The sequence below is a fragment of the Heliangelus exortis genome, chromosome 2 (assembly GCF_036169615.1).
Source record: "Heliangelus exortis chromosome 2, bHelExo1.hap1, whole genome shotgun sequence".
NCBI classification, from domain to species: domain Eukaryota; kingdom Metazoa; phylum Chordata; class Aves; order Apodiformes; family Trochilidae; genus Heliangelus; species Heliangelus exortis.
The window spans coordinates 97,670,480-97,695,920 of NC_092423.1; the positions used below are offsets into that span (position 1 = coordinate 97,670,480).

The window sequence follows — 25,441 nt, forward strand, 5'->3', positions numbered from 1 at the left end:
ATCCAAAAATATCAAAACAACAAAATCCTAAGAATATGCCTAATTTTAATGTATTAGCAGTCATATTTTAAAATGCAGACTATTTTCCTAATGAAGTTATGTCTCAATGGGGTGAAGGATCAGTTCTGCAACTAGGAAGTGTTTATCAAGAAGAAAAGAGCCACTGATCTAAAAGACAACGTATCAGTCATCCCACCAGCTCAGCCCTGGCGTATGTTGGCAGAAGCTGCAGAGGTGGTGTTTCTGTGCTGGAGAGGTGCATCTGGGGCACCACCAAGAGAAGGGGGAAGGCAGGTCCTGAAGGATACCTGTGCAAAGAGGCTGAGCTCTGGGAAGGGATGAGAAGCTACCTGGAGAGCAGGAACACTCCTCACTGAGCAGGGACTGAAGAGATGAAACGCAGTGCCTGCAGATGAGGAGCAAAGGATCATCTGGTAAGCTAGGCTGGATGCCACCTGAATTTTGGATGGCTGATGTCTATCCACTCCACTTCAGCCTGTCCTGTTTGGATTATGGGATGTCAGTCTCCTGCTCACAGAAAACAGTTGGTAACATTGGGTCCTCACCACGGACTCAGCTCTTGGGGACTTTCTCTGCTTTTTCCTCTCAAGTTAAGGTGGTGGTGAGGAAGCATGGCAGTTCAGGCAGCTTGAAGAGCTGGTTGGAAGGCTTTGATATGAGGGGTAGAGAAAGGATCTGACCAAATCGTTTAGTTATGAAATACCTACGTTTTAATCAAACCAATAATTGATTTCTTTATTAAACCATTAAAGGAACTGAATGTATGTTTATCTATCCCCAAGGTGCTGGTTGGGTCCCTCCCTGTTTCTATGAACCCAGACATCAACTTTTATTTCTTCCACGTTTTATTACCGAGCCCTTGAGAGAGCAGCCGGAGCGGGGGGGAGTGGGGAGGAGGCCGCGGGCCGGCAGCCTCCCCTCTGGGGGTCAGGGGCAGCCCGGCGGTCCCGCCCGGTTGAGGAAACCCGAGGGCGGCGGGCCGGGCCTTACACCCGCCCTTGGCTCGGCGCCGCCGGGGACACCTGCCGGACACCGGTCGCCAGGGCGACAGCGCCCCAAGGCCCCGGCCCGGCCCTCCCCGGGTCTGGCTTTTTCTGGAAACATGACAGCCGGCCCCGGGGGGAGGGTGCCGGAGGGGGAGGAAGGAGGCCGGGCCGGGGGGAAGGGGCGACAGGACGCGAAGGCGCGACATGGCGACGGTTGTTAAGGGAGTGACAACAGAGCCATCAACAGCGGGGAGGTGTGACGCCCCGGGTGTTTTATAGCCCCCCGATGATGTCAGGGAGCCGCGCTGGCCGCCGCGCACGGAAATAGCCGGGCCCCGCGAAACGCCCGGACATAAATCCGCCGGCGGGCCCACAGCCAGCGGTTATTTTTGAACGGCCCGAGCAAGATAAAACTTGAATCGGGGTAGAATAGCTGATTTACAGCCGCTTTAAGGGCAATTAGCTCCGCGCTGCGCGAGGGTAAAAAGGGTTTTTTAGCGTGGAACGTGTCGAATTAGGGTGCTTGGCCCTGCTTCTACCACCCCAGCACTGCCCGGCCCGACCCGACCCGGGTCGCCGCTGCAGGGAGCGGGTGCAGCCCTTGAGCTGGACCCAGAGGGAGATGGATTCGGCTTCCCGGCCGCTGAGCAGCCCTCGGTACCCCCGGTGCTGGCCCGTGTTGCCCCATGGGCCGCGCTCCCTCCCAGGGCTGGCCGGCCCTCCTGGGCGACAGAACCGGCTTCGGTCCTGAAATTCAGTGCCGCATCCCCTCCGAATGCTGCTTTGCTCGTTCCAATCGGGTCTTCTGGGAAAAGCCTCTGTACCTGAGCAGCAAGGATGGAGGAGAAAGCCCGGCTTGCTTAAGCTAAGGCTGCCACGCCATGCCTTAGAAAACACGGAAAGTGTGGAACCCCCAGCTGCAAAAATAATGTGCTGAACTATAGATTGCCTTGCCAATCAAACTTCTGTTTCAAAGCAGCAACACTAATCTCCAATGCTGTGGCAAGGCCTGGAGTCATATTTTATTTACTCTTTTTTTTAACTTTTGTTAAAATGGAAAAAGACATGCATTAGGAACATTTGTTAAGCCTTCAGAAGAGCAAAAGATTGAGCACCTTTAAAAAATAACAGTATTTCGATACACGTATAAACTTATCATATGCTTCCTGAAGCACACGCAGCATAAAGGCAGTATCACTGCAGAGAAGGTATCTGCTTTCAAGGGGATTTGCATTCTCATCAAATGCTGGACCAGGTCCAGACCATCCGGAGGATAACCACCCTCTAACCTCCCTGCAGAGACTTAGAGAGATGAGACTGAAGCAGTATCATTTCTGACAGAAATCAAATCCTGGCTACTGCACTGCTGGGAACACTACAGGCAAGAAGGAAAAAAAAAATAGGGAGGAATTGGAATTAAAATAATTCTGGGGAGCTTCTTGTTGGAGGACCTGATGAGGGAACACGTTTACTAAATGCATGCAAAAGTTAAGTGTTCTCTAGCATAAAATTTAATTTTAACAAAAGGAATGTATGAATGTTAAAGCTAACCAGTAATAAAACAGCTCAGTTACATGAACAGGTTAACCAAGCCAAATAGTATCTCTAGTCAAATTGTAAGTAAAGCCATGGAGAGCACTCAAAAAATGCAATTTGTTCAAATTTCCATCAGTTCATGCTTAGGCACTAGCATCTCAGAGGACAGGATAATTCCTAGCAATATGCCTCTAAAGATTCAAAAACAAGTGACCTTAGTGGAAGCTTATGAATATTAGGATATTACATTATGGATGCTGGGTATATAGGTAGTACTCCCTTCTTGATGTAATGCACCCAGAGACACATACAAGAATATCTCAGGACAGACTGATAAACAGCTCCTAAGTATTCCCCAAATTGCCATACCCATCCTGCTGCAGTGGTGGAAACCTTTGCGCAGCCACATGGCACACTAGATCAGAAAAAAAATAAGCAATTCTTGAGCACCAGCAAAGCACAGGAGGCAGCACAAAAACAGGAGCAAAGTGATGGCACAAGGCAGCAAACTCTCAAACAGTTTTGCAAATATGCAAATAAATGACTAATCTTCATAAATTGTTTTCACGGGCGGTGAGTTCTAAGATTTTCCTATGAAAAAAAAAAAGCATCTGAACATCTGAATTTCCTACAAGCATCTGAATTGTGTTGGACCTACAGAGACCCTTAGCCACAGCTGGACTGCTTGTGAAAATATGTCTAGACTACAAGAAAATGTAATGTTTTGAAATGTCCTAGCTGGCTCATTTTAGCTGTAATACTGACAACCCAAATTACAGATACACCAGACCCAAATGACAGTCAGATACAGAATCACAACATTACAGAAGCATTAGATATAATTTATATTTCAATGGATACTTTAATTTGTACTTCTTCAAGTTACAGTTTAAAATACTTCTCACTAGACTCTTGGGTTTTGTAGCATTTGTAGCAGAAATATTAAGACTGGTCTGAAGAAAATATGAACAGAAATGTCTGCCAGTAAAAGCACCATGAAACATGATAGAGCAAAGTTATGAAAAAAAAAACCACAAACATTTTGGTAACCATGGACACGACTGACAGCAATCAAACAGGTAAGCACCAAGGAATGTGGTATTTGCTTCAAGACTAGGAAGCTTGTGCCCTAGGAAGTCCACAGAAGGGATAAGCAAAAGACCTGTGCTCTGAGAGGAGGATAGCAGTGAGGTTGCATCATGCTGTATGTGCTGTTCTGCTTCCTGTGCTCCCAACAGGGAAGCTGATATCCACAGCAGGCAAACCTAGGAAATAGGCAGCAAACTAAGATTCACCTAGGCTGAGGTAAGCAAGGTTCAGAAGCAAAATGACACAGTGTAATAATGTGCTTGACTGTCATACGACAGAGAAAATCCACCCCAAAAGTAGAGCATCACAGATGCATAAGTCAAGTGAGATGGTGAGAGCTGCCTGGGTGATGTCTCTTGTCCCCTAGGTGCACACAACAGGTCCTGATCACTTCTTGGGCACACATCTCTTTGAGCCTAAAAGAATGGGAGTTGTGAGAGTGGGCATGAAATTGGTAAGGGAACAAGTGTGGGCTGAATCAGTTTTGTTTAAAACAGATATCACCTTCTCTTTCCATAATGTCTCACAGAGGGTTTTTTTTGCATTAATTTCCTTGTTGCTATGTGTTATGATTAAAGCTGAGTTTCTCAGATAATCTCAGAACCTCAGAGTTGAAACTTGCAGAAAACTGTGAAATACGCAATAAAATCACAAGAACTAGCAGGCAATACTGCAAATAAAACATTTTAACATGACAGCACATAAAGTAAGGACAAGCCAATGATGGAGAATCCTACTACCATTTATTTTACCTACTTAATAATTCTTAAAGTATAATCTGCTCTTTAAATGTTTTAAGAGTGTTTTCTAAAACAAAAAACCCCACCTTCTTTTCTCTGTGTTTAAATGCCCTCCTGGTGCTCTAGGAGATGCTCCATCAGTGGTGTAAGTTAGACCATGTTTAGGGTCTGAATGGATTTTAGTAATTTAATAGACAAATTTTGCTGAAGAGAGAGGGGAACAAATATAAGGTAATTGTGGCCTGCCTCTAAAAATGGGACAGATTTAGCAGAGGGGACTACTTAAAACGTCAAGAGACCTGTCAGTGTTAGTGCTTTGCCATCACATGTCTGTGTGGGTTCTTCCTCTGCCACCACGTGCACACAAAGCCAGGGATGTTTGCCTAGAGAAGGCAGCTTTTCCTCTGAAACAGAATTTGGGAGGTAATGCAGTTTCCTACTAGTATTTGAGCCACACATTAGAAAAGACAAGAAAAGGAAAAATAGAACAGAACAGAGCAATCTTATAGGAGAGACAACCTGAAGCTATTCTAGATGTGAAAACCTGAAGCTATTCTAGATGTGAAAATTTCTCTCTTACTTATCTGAAAATAAATTGACTTTTATGCAGGAATGTTTGCTCTCACAAACAGATTCGGGGAAGGGGGGGCAAGTGTCATTATCAATACAACTACAGCTGGGTAACCACTCTGCTAACACTATAGTGGGAGTCGTCCCAGGACAATCCAGGTCTAAAATTTTGTCTGCTGTTTCTGTGCAAGTACACTTGATTCAGTTATATGTGTCAGTCTTACCTAAATAGCTTGTACCAACACAAACCAACCTGTAATACAGACACATCTGTACTGGTAAGAAGTTTCTGTGATACTGCTACAGCTATTCCCATGTGGGAATACTCTGGTAACAGGCAGAGTACACCGATACTGAAATCAAACTATTTTCACAGTTTTCAAAGGAATTTGTTGCTGCAGTGCTGCAGAGGGCCTGCTTCTGAATGCTGGTTGCTCTTCAAGCCCTAGTTGCTGTTTCCTGGGATTTATGACTGAAAGGATTAAAACCAAAGAAGACTAAGATAGCTCTCCAAAGGACATTAATAACTCCTTCAAGCTCTGTTTGCATTCTAGATCTTACTATTAAAGAAAAATATTCCTAAGGTAATAGATATAGCTTCCTCAATTTAAATTTTTAACTCATTATACAAATACCCAGTATCCCAAAAAGAACAATCCACGCAAACGATAACTGTGTGATCATTTGCCTTATTTGCACATATATTTAAAGAGCAGCTGAAAATTCATGCCATTGTAAATGTACGTGCATACTGCTGTTTTGCAAAGCTAATGCCCTGGAAACACTGAAATGCTCAACAGCATCAGTGGGAATTGAGGGCTCTCAGCATTTGGCAGAACAGAGCCCTTCCTACGTGTGGGTGCAAACATACTTGCTCGCACACAGAGAAGTTTCTGAATAAAATGTGGATGGTGGGCAATGATTTCCTATTTGTCTAGACATTCTGTTAAATGACGTTCCCGGCTATGGTTTTAAGATTATAAATTAAGATGTGGTAGTTCACTTAAATGTAGTTATTTTCTAAAGATTCTGGTTCTCAGCAAATGATGAAAATGCATTCCCACAAAGCCAGCAGACCCATCACTGTATTAACACTCTCACACTTGCAGATAACCTTTAGGGAAGCTTCACCTATTCATTCAGCAGCCATGAAAACGCCCGAGAAGCATATTAATTAATAGTGATTATAAAAATTAAAGCCCTCAATCCCGTGTTCCATTCAATCACCTACACCCTATGTTTTTAAAATGAAGAAACTACATTTGCAGTTTGCCCAGGAATTATTTTAAGGTCCTGGTGTCCCTTAGAATCTCTTCTCACGTCTTTAGATGTCTGCCTTTTCGCCTGCGTGGACTGAAATGTCTAGACATCCAAATTAAGGAGTGACCAATCACAGGCAAACTGATCCCTCTGCATACAAGGTCAGTGCTACACACACACACACACACACACACACACACACACACACACATACACAAGCACACACACTTGCAGCCAGCACTGTGCAGGAGAGCTTTATTTGTTCACAAAAATATTGATGTTGCTAAGTGATACGCAGGCGGTCACCGGCCCTAAGTCTTTGTGTTTGTTTGTTACTGTGTCTTCTTCCCCAAGTAAACAATGCAAGGCTGATGCAGAGATAGAAGTCTAAATTAAAGTGGCTATGGGATCTTATTTATTATGTCTGTGTGATACCAACCTGTTATTTTTTTCCCTGGTTTCGTTCTGTTAAGTCAGAAGAAAAAAAATAAGGAGAAACTTGAAAACACACATGTCCTGATTGGTCCCAATCATCCTACTTTACTTCAGTTAAATATTAAAAACAATTTATTTGCAAAGGTCCTTCTACATCTTAAACTTGCTAGCACCAGATTTAAGGAAACTTTTTGAAGTTAAAATAATGGTCCTGCATTAAATTCATACATATAGTCAACTGGAATAAGGGGCAACCTGAAAATAGTATATTGTGGCACCACGTAATAAGCGTGGATACACTTCCTTATCTACAAATTCAGTCCAGTTCTGTTCAGCTCTAGAATGCAAGTTTCTAATAAAAAAACCCAAACAAAACCAAACCAAAAACCTTTTAAGAAATCCCCCCAACACAAACACCAGCACCCCCCTTTTTAAAGTCATCCCAAATAATAAAAACTGTCTTTGGTGTTAGTAGGAGTAGGTTTCTAGAAACACAAGTGTTTGTGACAGGGGTCCTTGTCTGAGTTCTCGAAATAAATTGGTTTTTTTGACTTCAGGGAAGGCAGAGTGTGGAGAAGCCAGGTTTCCATCATTACTTCATTTGTCTTCAAGGCTTCTAGGATGCTCTGGAAGCACTGTAGACTCCAACCTTGTGAGCCCTTCTGCTCTGACCAGCCCCCCCAGTTAGGGTGTGCAGGTGAGATCCAAGGGAGCCCTGCAAATGCAGGTCCCCCAGAGGTCACCGCCCTGTCTGCAAGTGTGCTGGGAGGGAATCAGCCTGGAAGCTTCCAGATTCCTGGAAATTTTTACAGTCAACATGGCAGACCACTAAATTGCAAACCCTTTTTTCAACAGTAAAATATTTCACAGAACTTTGCCATTTCATAACAAAGATGCCACTGGCATGAGGCCTCTGTCCGTCTCATCTACGTGTACCACTACTGACACCTGGATCTACTGCTTACACATAATATATTATTAGGAAAACAGTGAGTGGATTTTTATTTTAATTTATTTTATTTTAGCAAGATCCAAAGATGACTACCGATGGCAACTGGCTGTGGCAAGCACAGCTTGAGAAACATTTCAGAACTTTTTACACCCTACGTGAACAGCAAAAGCCTGCAGAGCAAAATAGAGATGAAAATTAACCAGAAAGTAATATAAAACAATAATATAGGTAACTCAGTTTTGGCTTTGCTCTAGGTTACTAGAAATTCTGTAATAAATCACAAGACAGGTGTAAACTTCTGGTATTAATTGTCATGTGCATACACGTTCCTCCCAAACTGTTTCTCTGTTTCCCTCTCTGAAACAACAGCCAGTTTACAACAGCAGTATTTTGCTGAGTGACTGCATTTTAGAAGTCTTCACACATAACTGTACCCAAAGCAGTGGCTGCTCCAAACTGCTTTTGGTTCAGTCAGGCGAGTCAAAGCCGGCGGCCATCAGTCCAGCGGGAAACTGAAGGGACAGGACAGCTCGGTCCTTTCCACCCTACATCAGTAATTTGCTGGATGAGTCACAGGCCCTCTCTGTCTCCGTTTGTCCATCTCTACAATGTTATTAGTAATGATACCTTTCAAGCAAAAAGTGCTGCTTTAAATTCCAAAGATCAAAGACCAGAAATTTTCCCGTTCTGGACCAAAGCAATACTTAGCTTTATTCTCAAGCTGCTTGGATGGCCAGCACTGGGAGTAAACCATTCCTGCAGTAATCATGAGGTAAATAGATTAACCCTTATGTACCAAATCAATATTTTCCATTAAAGCTTTATTTCTGCAGGTGTACTCTGGACAAATACTGTAGTTGTGGGGTAGAGAAAGAAAAGGGAAAAGAGGGCACAAATAGAAGATATTTTCCTCAGAAAAGTTGTATGTTAATTAAAAATACTGTTTTCCATCAGACTTCTATTTGTAGGAAGAATGAGATGCTGCAGACAATGGACCTTAACAGTACTGACACTACAAAGGACCTGACCTCAGCTACAGAGTGACTTCTCAGGAAATCAACATGGCCTGTGAAGAGCACATTGCCTAATCACACGTGAGCTTATTTTACTTCTTCCCCATTTAAAAAGCATTTCACAACTCACTAAAATCGTGATTGTCCTACTGAAAGCTCACGCTTCTGATTTTGCCTGTCTAGAAGAGACAGCTTATTCACAAATAAACTTTGCAGGATGGAAAAATTATGAGGAAAAAATACCAAGTCAGACGAGTATAACTGGAAACTCAGATGTAAAGAATTCAAATATTTCAAAAGATGTCTTGATAGGTATATTCCCACCTCATTCCAACCAAATAAGATTAGCACATATAACTGAGAATTTTATGCCTCAGAAGGCAGCCCTAATTGTGTTTCACACTGCTCTGAAGATGCCTGTAATATACGCTCATCTTTAATGTGGAATTTTATACCCTATTTATAGCATATAGGCTCTTTTTGATATTATTACTTTTCTGTGAAAGTTCTTTTGAAGTCAGGTAATTACCTTAAGTGAAATATTTAGTCTGTTGTGAGAATTGAACTATGAGATTTGTGTAGAACAAATAAGTCATCATGTAGCCCAGTATAAAGGTTTCTGAGCCACAGTGGGGATGGAACATTAATTACAAAGACAAAGCCAAGAATGCATTTTAAAAGTCATTTAAAGTGAGAGCTGATAAGTCTGTAAAGTGCTACATCTTCATGCATGCCCCTGAAAAAACTATGTCAGATAAGGACTGAAAAACATAAAAATACTTCATTATTAACTATCCTTAGTAAAGCCACAGCTTTAGATTACCACAGAGCTTGCAAGAGTCAGGCCATAAATGTGAAGAGGTCAGGAGGAGTTACTGAAATGGCTAATAACAATCTGCGGTTCTTTCTCCCCAACCAGAAATATTGGCTTGCAAATCTGGATTCTTCCCATGCTAGAAGAAAGTGTGTCTTTTTCTCTTCAAAGCCCTAAGGTTTTTTAGTAGGATTAATGACCTATGGCTACCATGCATCAATATACAAAGTTATGTCATTTTTGTATTGCATTCTGATCTAGGACTGCACCATGACTATTTTGTGTCTAGCAGGAGCATTTTCGAGAAACAGTAGTGAGAAGTCACCGGGGGGGTCCCCTCTTCACCTCCTCAGACACAGTTCTTTGAAGCTACCTACAGTACAGGTTGTTAAAACACCACACCATATGGATCCAGAATTTGTCAAGCAAATGTTATCCCTAGTATGCAATGCAGAATAAAACACGGAAAAACAAAACTTCAAGATGGAAGAGAGCCATACACACACACATGCACACGTATGCACACACAACAGGTGAGTCAGCCATTGCAGGATCACAAAGCCAATTCACTGTCATTTTTCACAGGCGGAACAAATTCACCTAGTTTATTGCATCCAGACAGGTTTCCCCAACTGCAGGCACTTCAGTAATCTGAGAACTGAAACTGCAGATCCTATTATATTTTTTGCCAAAGCAAAAGTCTAGCTTCTTAATAAGAGTGCTTAGTAGAACTAACACAGATTAAAACAGTCAGCAGGGAGTGTTGCAATTATATGCTTGCACAGTGATTCCCTCTGTGCCTACATCCAAGTATTTTTTCCTCTTATACAGACTTTCAGAAACTTCATCATGTTGCTGCAGTAAGAGAGACCTCCTCCCTTTTTCTTCATATGAGATGTTAGGCCATCAATTGAGTATCACCATTACTTCAGAGAGTAAACCAGAACTATTGCCTAAAATTACAGCCTAACTGAAGACATTAATACTGTAGTCTCATCCCCCAAAAATCACGGGTGGAGGAGAGACCTAGGACTAAAAAGGCAGCTGAGATATGGATCAATAAGGAGGTAAAAAGATGGAGGAACCACATCCAAAATGACTAAAGTATCTACATCAATTATATGAAATATTTTCCTTCACAGAATACAGAGATGACATCAAATATGTTCTTTTCTGGAGGGGAAAAATGTTTGGACGAATAAGGGCACTCAAAGGGAAGACAGGCTTACAATTAATCTCTATCGAGTCAGTCAGATGCAAAATTCACTCTGATTGCTGTGGGATTCTCTACATAAAGCCAAAGTCTACAGGGTCTACAGAGTGCTGTGAGCTCTCAGCATAATTCCTTCCATCTGAGTGAACAATGCTCACTGCTTTATAGGAGGCACTCCCCCATCTTGTAAAATTGGCTGCACATAACTACATAACAATGTCTGCAATTCTCTTGCTTCATGTTCTTCCTTTCTGGAGTAACCTACTGAAGGGACCATGGCATATACATGAAAGAAACCAAATCAGCAGGAGGAAACTTTAGGAGGAAGGCTCTGAATCAATGACTCAAAGAAGGTTGAGGTGGGAAGGGACCTCTGGAGGTCATCCTGCTCCAGCAGGGCAGTCCAGAGAAGAGCTGCCCAGGACCGTGTCTGTCTCCTTCTAGCCTTAATCTGGCAACTGAGAGGCTCTGTTCAAGGGGAATAACTGCATACATCCCAGCTGACCCCAGAGATGCTACAAAACACAGTCCTATTCTAAATGAATCCCACAGCTTATCTTTTATAAAATGTTCACCCTTTCTGTAAAGGCTTCCAGTTGGAGCCTGATGGTGTTTGACATCAGCTGGCAGCTGAGCTGTTCTGATGCCACTGTTTGCCAAAAGAGGCTTCCATTTTGTCAGAACTGTGTTCCCCACTGCTGTATCCTAGTACAGCAAAATTTCTCTACCAAAACAGAGCATGTAAACAAACAAAAAAATATTACAAACATATTCAATATGAAGGAAAGCCACATCTATCATCTAGGTCTGCCTGAGTCTGTCTTTTTGCTATATTTATATCCTAATGTTCCAGGTTTGGTGGTTTATTAATTGCAAATTTGTTTGTGTGAGTCTCTTGCACATTCATTACGGTCTTTATACAGATACTCCTTGCAAATGCCTCGAGGTCACACTTAAAACCATGGTGTGAACTATGTCAGACATCATGTTTGTGAACGAGCTTCTTCTTTCCAGGACAGTGGGTGATGTCTGCTTCTCTACACAGAGCAATTCAGAAGTGAGGTGCAACTACAGGAGGCCTTTCCCCACCACTCAGCGTCAGCAGCCACCACGTCTCCTCACGGTCACGGCTGATTCCCACAAAATGGCATGGCACAATTTAATCTGAGCTTAATCTGAGATTTTAAATGATGACTCCTTTACTGACGCAAAAGTCTGCCAGCACGCTGCCTCGCTACACATCTCTCACCATCCACTCCTCTCTCGGTGCCTTTGCAATTTTCCCCGAATCAAAACATTGTTCTGCAAAACAAAGTTGCAATAACCTGACAATAAAGGTGGTGTTAGGTTGTGTGATCTACCCGAATCACAATTAAGGTAGCAAAAGAGCAAAACAGGAAAAAGTTAGGGAAGGGGAAAAAAAAAAAAAAATCAGGACGTTAATGAAAAGCATGATTTGGTTTAAGATTTTCCAGTTCTGATGGTAGTCAGTGCTAACAGTGTTTTGATTTAAAAACAATCTTAAAACAGACTAAAAACCTAAATCTTTAGGAAGGAATTTAAATTGAAATGGAAAATTACCACTGGCTGAATCAACACAACCCCTCAATTTCACAAAATCTCCATTATCAAGTTGGAAAAAGAAGAAAGAAAATGACATTTACTGTAACCATGCGTGAAGTCTGAGAGAAAAAACGATCTTTTGCTGAAACCTGAGGAAAGGCAGATCTTCCTCTTCTTTTTATTACCATTATGGTTTCTACTACTTTGCCTGCTTGAGCCTTTATTTTGGTTCTCTACCCAGAAGCATTCTGTGCAGAATCTCCCATGCTGCTGGATGCATCCCTGCCTGTCCACAGCCAGAGAGAAAACAGTTTAGCTGAGCAGTAAAGCGACAAGAGAGGCAGCAGCCTTCAGCAGCCGTGGGAACAACAATTTCTACAGACTAGAGGCTGAAATTTCAGAGGAAAATAACCCCAGCCACCGCAGCCGGGTCAGAGAGGGGGGCCCCAATGGCACTGGCTTGAGTTTTAAGGCAAAATGTTACTGTAGACGTGCATGGACCTGACTTTAGCATCCTCCAAAGGGCCATAATAATGACAGCCACATACCTGCAAGAGGTAATAAAGCAAAGCAGGAATTTTGCCTGCACAAAATGTAAACATCAAAACAGATGGCGCAGTTATGTTAATCAGTTAATGTTTGCAGAGTGCTTTGAAGATGCAAAGCACCATAAAGGTACTAAATACTTAGAGTCTTGTCTAGACATCATCAAGCTCAGTTTTAGATTGCAACCTTTTCAGGCCAAACAGTTCCTCTCTGTACATGTTTGCACTGTGCCTTCTGTAATGGGCTCCAGTCTCAGGATGTATTCATAAGGGAGAAATAACAGAGGAAGGAGCAGCTCCTGGAAGCGCAAGCCGACAGTGCTTGCAAAAGCAGCATGAAGTCACACAGCAGACTCGGGCTAAATATCATCAGGGAATCACATGGAAGTCAATATGTACTAAACTAAATTAAAATAAGCAAATCATTTATGTGTAGTGCAATATGTAAAATATGCATTCAAGTACGAAGGCAAAATTCTGGCATTTTTTATGTTTTGCCAGAGAAATGGGTAAAGACTGAGGCTGGCAGAACAGATAACCTTTTACAAAAGTTTCCCGTAATACGGTAATTGTTTACTGCGCTAACAAACCAGGATGAGAAAAAACATCTTTGACAGAATATACTATGTAGGTAGACCTAACAGAGCTGTGAGAAGTGCAGTGTTAATCATCATCATGCATAGTCCAAGTATGGCATTTAACAAAGTGAGTTATGAACAATGAGATCACAAATTTTGTTGTGGTTTGGGAAAAATCCATCCAAGCCATTTCAAAACTCACACTTTTTATTTGCTCAAAGGAATGTGGTATGCAATAAAAGTTAACTCCAGAGACTTAGTCTGCAATACGTGAACCTTCTGTATCAGACTGCCTTGCAACCTAAACTGAACCGTGCTATTCTGTTGTTAAGAAACCACAGAATTCAGAAAGAAACCTTTTCCTCTCACATTTCCCAGTTATCTCAAACTGCAACTGGGGATACACAGAAGGTGTAGACAGCTGAAACATGAAATCCTTATTCATACCCTAAAGATAGACACAAACTGACTACCCAGTCCATAACCAGTGCTCCTGAGCATGGAATCGGAGTTAGAGATTTCATTTCAGCCACTGGCTCCCAGCTAGGAGCAGTGTGGAGTCTGTATGTTCAGACCCAAGGGCAAAGCAGCTTCCCATTCCTCTGGAACAGCCCCAACAAGTCACTCCAAGGCAACACCAACCAGGCCCACAGGGGGAATGCCATCCCCCTTCTCTTGACCTTGAAGAGAAGCTGAGCTTCTGTCTGGGGGCTGTAGTAGGGGTAGAAAAGACTGAGGGAAGAAAGGGGCGTTTGTGTCAAGAAAACAGATCGCTTTTGCCCTAAAAATAAGATACCAGTTCTTTTTCAGATCAGAAATACACATTCTGAAATGGAGGGGTAAAGATGGTTTTATATGCATTAACACTTTTGGAGCATCCCCCAAAATCTACCTTTCTACTCTGCCGAGGAAGCTTGTGAAGGGTCTGCTGCTAGCTCACTATTCCCATAAACAGCTGTATGACAGAGGTCTCATGCAGTAGATTTGCTCAAATACTAATGAGAGGTAAGGTTATTTTCTTGCTTTTGAAGTTTTGTTTTACTTGTTTTCCAGCCTTTTCCCTTCAGCTGTTAAAAAATTCATTCATAAGCAGAACAAAAGCCTTAATATCATTAGAGCTCTTATTTCTCAATTTGTTCTCCAATCATTTCTGTCACTGTCCCAAAAAGAAAACACTAATTGGAAAAGGATTAAAATAATAATAAAAAAGTACTCCTTTGTACTGACAAAGCACATTAAAAAGCAATGCCAACATCATACTGACTTCTTTCTTTCTAGTGAGCATTGCCTCTCCCTCTGTTTCAAAAAGCACGTATATATAATAAGCTCAATTTTCAGTCTCATCTTAACTGGGTTACCCTTTCCTTGCCCTAAGTTTGCATATGCTCACATAATTATGGACTGAAATTTGCAAATACAATTACTTGCTGACACACTTCGTTATTTGAATGATAAAGTATTTGATTGTATCCAGTGAAAACAAGATTAAGATGTGGAAGCAAACGTGTTTTAGCAAACCCAGTGTACTAACTTAAGCTTCTGTTGTTTTATGGAAACATGATCCCCTAACAGCCTGTCTACACCCTGTAGTGAAGTATTGTCTAGAAATCTTGCATTAAAAGCATTACAGCCATATCACTGCATTACCACATTTGCAGTTGCTTGGTAAGAAATACAACTACATAGGAACAATCACCCTTTTTTTTTGTTTTTTTTTAAACAGAAAAGTTTCCATACATCAAGGATATATAGGGGAAGTAGATTAATGGGGTCATAAAATAACTAAAAAAAAGGTGCTGCTAAATTAAACTAATTTAGAATTCATATTCCATCCTGATATTTTTGAGTTCATTTCATATAATAAAACTTACTCATTTCTCTTCCAAAGAGAAAATTTCCAAAAAGGGTTAAAGCAGAACTTCTGATAAGAAGAGCAGTTGTTGAGATACTGAAACACAGCTTAGCAAAACTAAGAGGTTTTCAATTAAGTTTAGTTAGGTTTGTCAGTGACATTTAAGCTATATTTATTTCTCATTAGTTTAAAGTTAGCCAACCTTTCCTGAACAAAATTCCATAGGAAATCCTTAAAACTGCATATTGTGTCTTTTCTGGGATCTGGCACTCTCTCACCACAGCCTTGTAAGAGTTCTCTCTGGATTTCCTAGTGTTCACCATAAATGCAGAGAACTAACCAGATAATCCAGCTAGGGTTCAGCTGTACTTCAAGAAAAAGTTATGGCACAATACTTTCTTGATACTGAGCGCAGAGGTGAAGATAGGGAAATTACATTAACAGCTCATTTTGGTTGGCATCTTTCAGGAAATAATGTGAAGGAGGGATAGGCAGCCTACTGATTACATTTTAAGATACTGTTCAGAAAATCTAGGGACAGAGAAAAAGTTACCAGTATGCTTAGAAGCTTTATCAATAAGATCAGGAAGGAAAAAAACTTTAAAAAATAATATTTTTGCCTATCTTTGAATATACTTTTATCAATGGTAAAAATACTCAGAGCCTGGAGGCATTCGTTTTAGGTCTTGAAGGTGGCACTGAATAGAAACACAGCCAAACACACAGAGATATTTAACAAAGGAATTTTATATGGAATCAATCAACATAACATGAGTTACCACTTCAAACTAATCAGAAATTATGGCAGTGCTTGTTTCAGGAGAGCTTAAAGATTCCTACTTTTCTTTCTCTTCAATTTTATCTAGTTTCAAAGCCTCAATGCATCATATGTTTAAGCTTTTCTTTGCAACTGAGACAGTGGGAAATTAACTTTTTTTTTTTTTTTTTTTTTTTTTTTTACAACAAGACTGAATTTCTTAAGTATTTCTATAATCAGTAGACTTGGAAAGCAGGGTTTAAGGAAAATACAAATCAATGCATGACTGTCAAGGAAAACTGCAAGAGCTGGTAGCCATAAACCAGCAATGACAACACACCACAAATTGGGTATTAACTTCAGGAAGAATCAAACAGCAAAATTCCAATGAAGTCTCAAGCAGCATCAGCTTCAAATTATAATCCAGGATGTCTGTCCCATTCTAGCAAAACCAGACAGAAAGCACCATAAAAGCATATAATTAGAGAATAGCTCAGTATTTACTGGTGCATTGGACACAAATGTTTACACCTGAGTGTCAACCCCACTTCTTTGTGTTTCAAAACCCCTACGTTACCATACTCAGTCATCCATATATAAGTACTCCAGCAGTCCAGGAGGAAGCCTACACTTCATTAGGTGTATTTACAGGACACATCCTACCAGCACACAGTCCATTGCCACCAGAAAGAAGCACAACACTTTTCCACATGGGCTGCCAAGTGTTCCTCCTAAAACCAACCTGAACTCATGTTTGTATTCCAGACGTTTGTTCCCACTGGAGCTACACAGGATCAAAAGGTGTTTACTCCTTTGGCTTGGTAGGTTCTACACCAACAAGGTTTCAGGAAAATGTGCCAAAACTACCAATCAGGGCTTTCATGTTGTTGCTAGAGCCTAAGGAGGGATGACACAGTGTGTTTACAGCTTATACAGCTCCGAACTCTCCAGCTGGAGAAATACAGCATGATTGCAGTCCCCTGATTACAGCTTACATTTTTTAAATGTTCAAATGTTCTTTGCAGCCCTCCCATAGTATTCAATACATTTGACCATAAATTGCTCCAGAGTGCAAGTGAAAACAGTTGGAAAAATATCAAGCCTCTCCTTATACAGTGAGAATAAAAATACGAAAACATGGGCTGCATTCAGGGTGAAATACCTCTTAGTGCATTTCATAGAATCACAGAATGGTTTAGGTTGGAAGAGACCTTAAAGATCACCTCATTCCTACCCCTCCCATAGGCAGGGACACTTCCCATTAGATCAGGTTGCTCAAAGCCCCATCCTGACTCTACTTGCTATATTCAAAAGACAAAATTATTTTGGCATACAGAGATAAGAAATTGTGTCAGCTCAATTTAATTTTGTACCACAATTATCAGAAAATGCTGTTTCGACCTATAGAAAAAAAAATGTATTTTCACCCACTTTTAAGTACTCTACAACAGTTTTGAGAGGTAGACAAGTATATATTGTTTTTTGCAGATGAGGCAACAAAACAAAATTAAATTACTTCCCCGAGTCATTTTTAGACAGGGAGAAAAATTTAGAAGACTTGATCCTGTATCCTGTGATGTCCATTAATCAACATTCCAAAGACAGTACATAAGTATAAGCTATCACCACTATGTATGTTTGCACTGTATCTACTATAGGGCTGCATGAGTTGACTAAGACATAAGCTGATCTGCTTACTGGGTTGCTTTCCTGTTGGGTCAGCATTACAGTCTAGGTCACCACACAGCTGTAGGAGAACTGTCACAAGGAAGTGGGCAAGAACATGTGGCCGGAGGTAGAGCAAGACCAAGTGCAGACAGAGATAAAATTAGACATGGAAAGCAGACAGTGATCTTACAAAGGCTTCCATTTTAGCCACAGGGTGCTCTGTTGTTTTTGGTTCTTTTATTCATGCATAAAATCGTAGAAATACAGGGCTGAAGAATTCAGATAACTGGTGTGACCTCCTACTCTAAGGTAGGATCAAGCATAGGCAGATTGCCAGTGATGGATGATTATCTAAGCTGCTCTCACCTCTAGTGAGGACACTGAATAAAGTACTCTCAGGTAGCCATTGATAATGTTTTACCATCTCAGCAATAGAAAGGTCTTAAAGACTTTTAGCCTAAATGGCTCTGTGGCACAGCAAATTGATCGCTTTGCCTGCCTCTGGAAATTATGGAAAGCCATTGATCACCATCACTTAAACACTGACATTTTACACACCCAAGACTTAAGTCCCTGCTAATTTTTTCATTTTTTTCTCTATGGTGACCTATTTGAAATCTCTTCTCATTCAGAACTTTCTCTACTTGTGTTTTATATCTCTCAAAAGTGAGGAAACAAACTATGCACAGCATCCCAGTGATGAGGCAGTACAAAACACAGCAGGAAAATTACTTCCATTGTCCAACTGTTAATCTATTCTTTTAATGCAATGGAAAACTAAAATATCATTGAAGATGCTGAGTGAATTCCAACAATATATTTTTATATGGAGAATAAAATTAAATATGATGCAAAGAAAGTCTCTGCTTTGCAGAGCTAGCTCATCTTTTGAAATACCATAATTACACACACATTCTCACACACATTATAATCTGGCTAGCTGCTTTTGTGACCTACAAATTCTACTTGTTATGTATTTTTATTTATTCAACAATCTTTGTTTTTAAAAATGCTGCATGCCATGACCTTGGCCCTATAGTCACCAGACTGAGCTGGAACATCCTGGGTGTGATGGTAGTTGTGTCTATCAATAACAGCAAAGACTGTCCTTTCAGATGGACATACCCACAGGAAAGAGCTCCTGCCAAACTACTCTTTCCAGTTCAGACACCAAGTCTGTGCTAGGCAAGTAAACAGTCACCTGAAGATGCTCTTTACCTCTCTGGCCACTTCAGAAAAGAGAAACCAAAAAGCAGAGAGCAAGGCGCCGAGTGGCAAGGCTCCCAGTGAAAGGAAAAGATGTGGATAAAATTCCAAAAGCTTGCTGCTGTGGCGAGTGAACTTAACCAGGCATTTGGAAGCAGGCTTTTCTATTTCTGTAGGGCTTCCCATATTGATACTGCCTGGGGTCAGAAGGACTTGCGTACAAATCTTTTGTTGTCAGCTTCATCTCTTTCTTTCAAGGATGAACCTGAAAGATTTGACTGAGAACTGCAAGCTGCCAGAAGAATGGGAATCTGAGGAAGTACCTGCTTAAGCTACTGGGGTCATGGATTGATCAGTACTTGCTCTAATGCTCTTTTTTTCCAAAATTCTTTTCCTGCCAGGTAAGTTCTGGAAAATAGTTCACAATAGTGGAAAACACCTGTATTTTCACAGTTCAGGGCAGGAAAGCCTGGCTGGAAGGCACCAGCTGGAAGTCAACATCCACGCAAATGTGAAACCCTTCTTCAGTCCCTTGGCCAGGCCTGAGAAATCACAAAGGAAACTGAGATATCAGTTAAAATAAGTCTACTACTGTATTTTAAGAACCTGTAGATCCATTCATGTTGACTATCTGAGCGCTGCAAACTACGTGGTTTTCCCTGGGATACTACAGCTACCAACACATGTTGGGCTTTGCTAAAATTGCCTCTTTTAACTCATTGTAACACAATCAATCTCTAATGTTTTTGCAAACCATGGCAATAGATACTCTTTAATTTAAACCAGCAGCTGTCAAAGCAGACCAATAAATTATCACAGCACTGAGCTCCCAAAAAAGGCTGTAAATACATTTAACAACCAGCAGCATTAACACATCTTCTGCTTTCAACCGGTACCAAATACCTTTCACAAAGTGTTTTTGTTATGAGTGCATCTGAAGAGAAGAGAGGCTTTAAAGGACACAACTGAAATCCCTCTTTTTCCGAAGGATGTATCCACGCTCCCTGCTGCACTGCATCTCCCAGATGAATCAGCGATCCACAAATGCCAGCAGCTAACTGTCTTTCTCAAAATGAATGCAGTAATCAGTCTGATTAATTTAACATTTACTTATTTTAACATGAAAACTTTTAACTTTGGGAATACATGACAACTGATGAGAGTCACAGAAGCCTGTTATTCGTGTCTCTCTTAATTTATGGTCTTTCTGTGATATACTCCTACTGTTAGTGTTCAAACTAATTCAGATTTATGAGTAGCAGGCATGTGGCACCTGACAAATTGCTGTTTGTGGCACTGAGCTGAGGTTTCCAAGAGTCCCACTCACCTGGGCTCAGACCACAGGTAGCCACCACAACAATGTCAGCAATATCCAGTGTTTGTTTTTTCCTGTAGCATTGTTTTTCCATGCAGATACTTTCAGTGATGCTCAGAAATTTGGCCCTGCAAACAGTCATACTGCCAAAACCTTGGTGGTGGCAGGAAGATGCACAGAGCCAGAAGGCTCTCGCAGACTTCACCAACAAAGCCACTGTCTTACTGAGTTATGCTCTTGAGAGGCAGCAACCTCTAAAACATCCCTTGAGCTTAGCACGTGCAACATGCTGAGGCAGCTTCCAACTTAAAAACTACACTAATGGAAAAAGCACAGAAAAAATCAACCTGAAGTATTAAAAATGTTCTTGAATGAAACCTGAATTAAAAATAAATTACATTTCTTTACATCATCAGGGTACCTGATGCTTCATCAAATTTGGAGTTCCTAAGTTTCAACAGCTTTGTATAAAATGAAGCCAATTAGAGTCTCCTCCATCTTTATTAAAAGTGACATTCTTTGATAAATGTATAAGCTGGTGTTTGGAAGAAAATTCCCTGAGGGGACATTTCTTGGAGAGATTTTATGCAAGTTGAGATGTGGTGAGGTAAGGCAAGCTCCACTGCCTTCTTACGCCTGAGACCATTCTCCTGGAATCTCTGGCTATAGTAAACCAGAGCCAGACCTTTACTGGTGCTGGTACTGAATGTCTCACATTCATGTCAACTCTGCCTTAAACTACCTTTCTGAAAAACAGAATTTACAGGGGAAGAGCTGGTATACATCTGCCTGCCATTTCAACTCCACCTGCAGCTGGGGTAAGCAGAAGTCACTGGGAAGGTATTAACACTACTGCAGCCAGGACCATCCCATCAAGGATAAGCAAGAAATGACTAACAAAGGAGATACCAGTTGATGTGCTGTGCTGTGTCACTTGGAAAATCACATTTCTGCCTGTGTATAAATATAATTTTCAGTTTAAATAGACAGCTCTTGGGTATGGCACAGGACTTAAATTCAGGGCAGGCTTAAACCCCGGGTGGTTGGATCAGGTTAATGTTCTGGCATCAATGCTCAGGGACTTTGTGAGAAAGCAACTTCACTTTCAACCCTTGTTTCCCTCCCTTGCTTCATTCCTCCCTTCACTTTTGTTTGGTTGTTTCATTTTAGCATTTGGGAGCAAAGAGTGAAGTCTTCTGCACTGCTGCACAGCACACAGGTTGCCCAGCTATTTTATGCCCAGCTATTTTATTATATTATTGTCTGTTCTGCTCTGCCTTGTTTCAGTTTCTACTATTACACAGCACTCTAGTTTCTAGAGAGTTTCTGCTCCAATTTCTAATTGCAGAGCATGTAAAAAGTGCTAAGCTTTCAGTAGCAACAAAAAATCACTATCAAACCCAGAAAGAAATAAGAATTTGAAATGTTCTTCCTTTAAGCAGAAGTAAATGACTGGGGGGGAGAGCAAAGAATGATCAGAAGCTAACAAGAACTCCTTTCAGAACTGAAAGCACTTTTACCTAGAGCATGGAAAACTACCTCTATGAGCTTTGAAGAAAATACTCGACCCAGAGCCTCCCTGAACATACCTGCCAGGCTGCAGAAGCAGCCTCTGCTGACACTTTCAAGTACCTGCTCAAAGTGGAAACTCCATCAAGTGTGCACAAGCCACGTGCTTTGGGGTGGGCAGCAGCTCCCCACACCAGCCTCTGGTGGGGGATGCCAGAGATCCAGTGAACTGGGAAAAAAACAGATTCATATCCATTTCCAACTTGATCTAGGAAAAAAATCCTTCTGATAGGTGCTTCACTGCAACTTTTATGTTTTCTTGTTTTTGTTAAAGTTTTCTGTAAGCTCAACTGCCCTTGACTCAAACCCAAGCCCCCCCCAAGGACTTTATAATGAACTATATCAGAATACCTTGTACTACTGTAAATGTTTAGCATGCTCTGGAAACCCCATGCAAAGAGTAAAGAATCCTGCTATTGTTGCTACATTCTAACTGAGAAAAAGATACCTAGAAAGGATTTTATACTACAGTTTGATAAGGGGGGAGGTTCCTTAAAAGAGAGCAGCGTGATTTTAAATGGCATTTGTCTAGTAACAATTATCAGTGCAAGTAAATGGAAACACAACCATGTTCGGCTGAAAAAAAAAAAAAAAAAAAAAAAAATTGTGCTTTGCTATGGTCAGGAAACCTTCAAGCAAATTCTTTGTATGCTGGTGAGGAAGTCCTTTGGTTCTGCTTTAGTTGAAGTATTCTTCATGCTTTGACACTGACCCAATAAATGTTGCTTAAAAAGTGACAGAAGGGAACTTGAAAACAAAAAATTGCAAAAGTGTTTCTTGATTTTATTAATGTGGGCATTTATTTTTTGGAAAACGCATAGAAATAATTATCCACAGTGACATTACCTCAGCTACATGTTCCTCCAAGAAGCTGAGCAGCAGAGTCTGAGGAAAGTTCAAACTATTTCTCAAAGTAACCTCTTGTCCGTCTGGCACATTCCAGGGGACAGAACGTCTGGGCCACATAGGGAAGAAGGTGGAGTCCCTGTGAACCTTGACAGAGCCACGCTGAAAGCTGCATGGACTGCTAGAAATGAGGCAGCAAGGGGAGAGCGGGGAAGTACCACCGTACACGTCTCACAAAAGCATTTAACATTCTGTAAAGCTTCTATAATAAGACACATAGAATTGCCAGCCCCTGCAATTTTACTGCAAGTCTCATGATCCTCTATTTAAAGTCAAAGCTTTTGAAAACAACTGATCACCTTGGAATCAGCTTCTATTAAAGACAGCCTCCAGCAAAGGTTACAGAAAAGCCTGAAAAGCCCAAGTAGGCTGCAAAACCTCAGCAAAATAACCTCTTTCTTAAAGGCTCATGGTCTTTAAGGCAATAATGATTTGACATGACTGGCTCATGACTTTGTTTAATAATTGGTGTTAGCCATATCAGAGAGGTAAAAATCCCAACAAAACCCACCTCAAAACTAAGCTTAAATGAATTCCTCAGCAGCATGAGAAAATTGAAAGCAGAAACTACTTTTGCACTGTCTTGCCTTTGTATATCCTTCAACAAAACAAAACAATCATACTTCTCTAAAGCAAAGGGTAATAACCAAACCCAGCAGAAATCCAGAAATATGTTTGGCTTCTGGAAGGAATGGTAACAAAAAGTGGAAGAAAATCTCTGATTCCAGGACAATAGTTGGAGCCTGGCAGTCAGCTGCAAAATAGGTGCAGCAACTTCAGAAACAGGAGATGTGGGAGCTGGTGCAAAAAAACAGATGGATGGTTTGCCAGGAAGGTTATTTTTTTCTGCTTCTACATCCATCCACACAAATTATAATATACATCCTGTGGATGTTGACTGTGAGGGAAGTGGGGCGAGAGGATCGGGCCATGGCCAGAGCAGTGAGAGAGAACTATCAACACTCATCAAAGGAGCTCAGATGGGAAAAAAACAGTCTCCAAGTAGGCCAGATCAAGATAAGAGAGAGATGTAAGCTGTGAATAAACTACCACTTCCACCTTTGCTACATTTATCTCTTTCTTCATCTTTATTTCTCCACTCCCCCCCCCCACTCCTTCAGATTTCCATTTCCAAGTAAGACAGAACATTAAGATGCATGCTTTAATTTAAAAGGGAAGGCACAGAGGAAGACATGAAGAGATGAAAGCAACCAGGCTTATTTCTCACTTGGAAGTTTTGTTTTTAGAGGGAGGAGGCTGGTCCGATTTGAGTAAACAGTGTTTTGTCAGAGTATCATTGCCATGAGCAGCAGCGGAGCATCTGCAGCCAAGAGAGCAGCTGAGCCTGCTGGCAAGAGCCGTGCCAGAGACAGGAGCAAAGAACAGGGCAGGGAAGTTTCTCCTATCCAGCCCATTTAGCAAGTCACCACAGAAGAATGGAAACTGTTTTTCCTCAGGAAGAGTTCTGTTTACCTCTATTAGACACAGAGATGTGTGTATTCTTTTTTCAGTCGCCTCTGTCCAAAGCAGCTTCTCTTTAAAGCTGCTATCATGCCAGATACTGCTAACAATAAAAACCCATACTTTTTCTATTTCAGATGGGAATTAAAGATAACTATAATCATACAAAGAATTTCTGGAGACTGTCAACCAATCCCTGTTGAGTCTATCCCTGCTAAATTTGCCGCATGGAAATAATTTAGAGGTGGAAAGCCAGCCAGGCAACTCACAGGAGACTTGTAGTCCACATTTTTCTAGATTTTGTTTAAAGTCTTGCTTCCCATTTGTTTTTAATATACCAAGGATTCCGCCCAGACCTGCTAAGCTCTGCACTGCTTTTGTTCATTCAGTTTAAAATTTGTTCCACAGACACCAGAAACAAACAAACAGAAAAAAAAAAAAAAAGTTTTGGGAATGGAGCACAGCTGCATCAAGCCTTCTAAAAGACAGTTTCACTCGCTCAACACACCTCTAGACAACGACCATGAAGCAGAAGGTTATCAAGCCCAGTCTTCCTCAAAGTGACCCTATATTTAAATGGTCAGAGGAAAACACATGTTTTCCTTAAGATGAGGCATTGGATTCACGTGGATATCAGCCCTGTGCCCAACAGCAGGGTCTGACTGCAGAAGGGAGAAGAGAGCAGGACTGAGCAGTGGAATTTAATCTGACCTTTCATCCACCTGTCCTGCAGTGAGCAAAGCAAGAACAGCTCAGCTAAGTGCCAGAGCCCTTACAAAACCTAATTGTGGCAGCTACCTCCTTGTACTGATGTTGTTAACTACTTCTGAAGCTTTGGCAGATGTTTCCACTTTGGACAAGCCTTGTCCCAGGTCATACCCCTTCTCCCTCCAAGTGCTGAGCTGGTCTGGAGCGAAGGCTGCAGATGCAGCAGTTTGCTGCAGCAACTGAGGACTTGGCAGGGGGTTGGCCCAGGCTGCAGAGATGCTTCTGCTGTTCAAGTGCAGCTTAGTAAGGCTTCTGTAAGATGTTTTTGCTTCACTAGCAAATTGATCGAAGCAGTCACTGATAAAGGACAGAGAACTTTCCACTGTGGAGACAACCAGATAATTGTTAGTTACTGGACTCTGTAGCCATTTGGAAGAACTGGGATGGTGCCATGCTTAAGCTCTGAAGTCAGGCTGACGTGTTACTTGTATAGTGTACACTTATGCAATAACACTGTATAGACTGATAAATCACTGCACGGAATGTATTTATATGTGCCTGCTGAAATATATACTACCACAGCGAAGCCTTGCATACAAATGTAAATATTTAACAGCCAAATTGGGCTAAGTCTCCCTGTATATCAAAATATTTTTCTCTCAAGGACTTTACTTAAAATTTACT

At 41.3% G+C, this 25,441-nt stretch overlaps 1 protein-coding gene and 1 long non-coding RNA gene across 4 annotated transcripts in view; one reads left to right on the top strand and one right to left on the bottom strand.

The window, feature by feature from the left end:
* Positions 1-25,441, bottom strand: part of LDLRAD4 (low density lipoprotein receptor class A domain containing 4) — a 289,376-nt gene that overhangs the window by 61,918 nt on the left and 202,017 nt on the right. The window lies entirely within an intron of this gene.
* LOC139793044 (uncharacterized) lies at positions 1,749-23,655 on the top strand. Of its 2 annotated transcripts, none has more exons than XR_011724471.1 (4): positions 1,749-3,622; positions 8,544-8,683; positions 19,057-19,199; positions 22,626-23,655. It is a non-coding gene; the product is annotated as an uncharacterized lncRNA (long non-coding RNA). The 2 variants fall into 2 exon arrangements; XR_011724472.1 differs by lacking the exon at positions 1,749-3,622 and adding an exon at positions 7,498-7,626.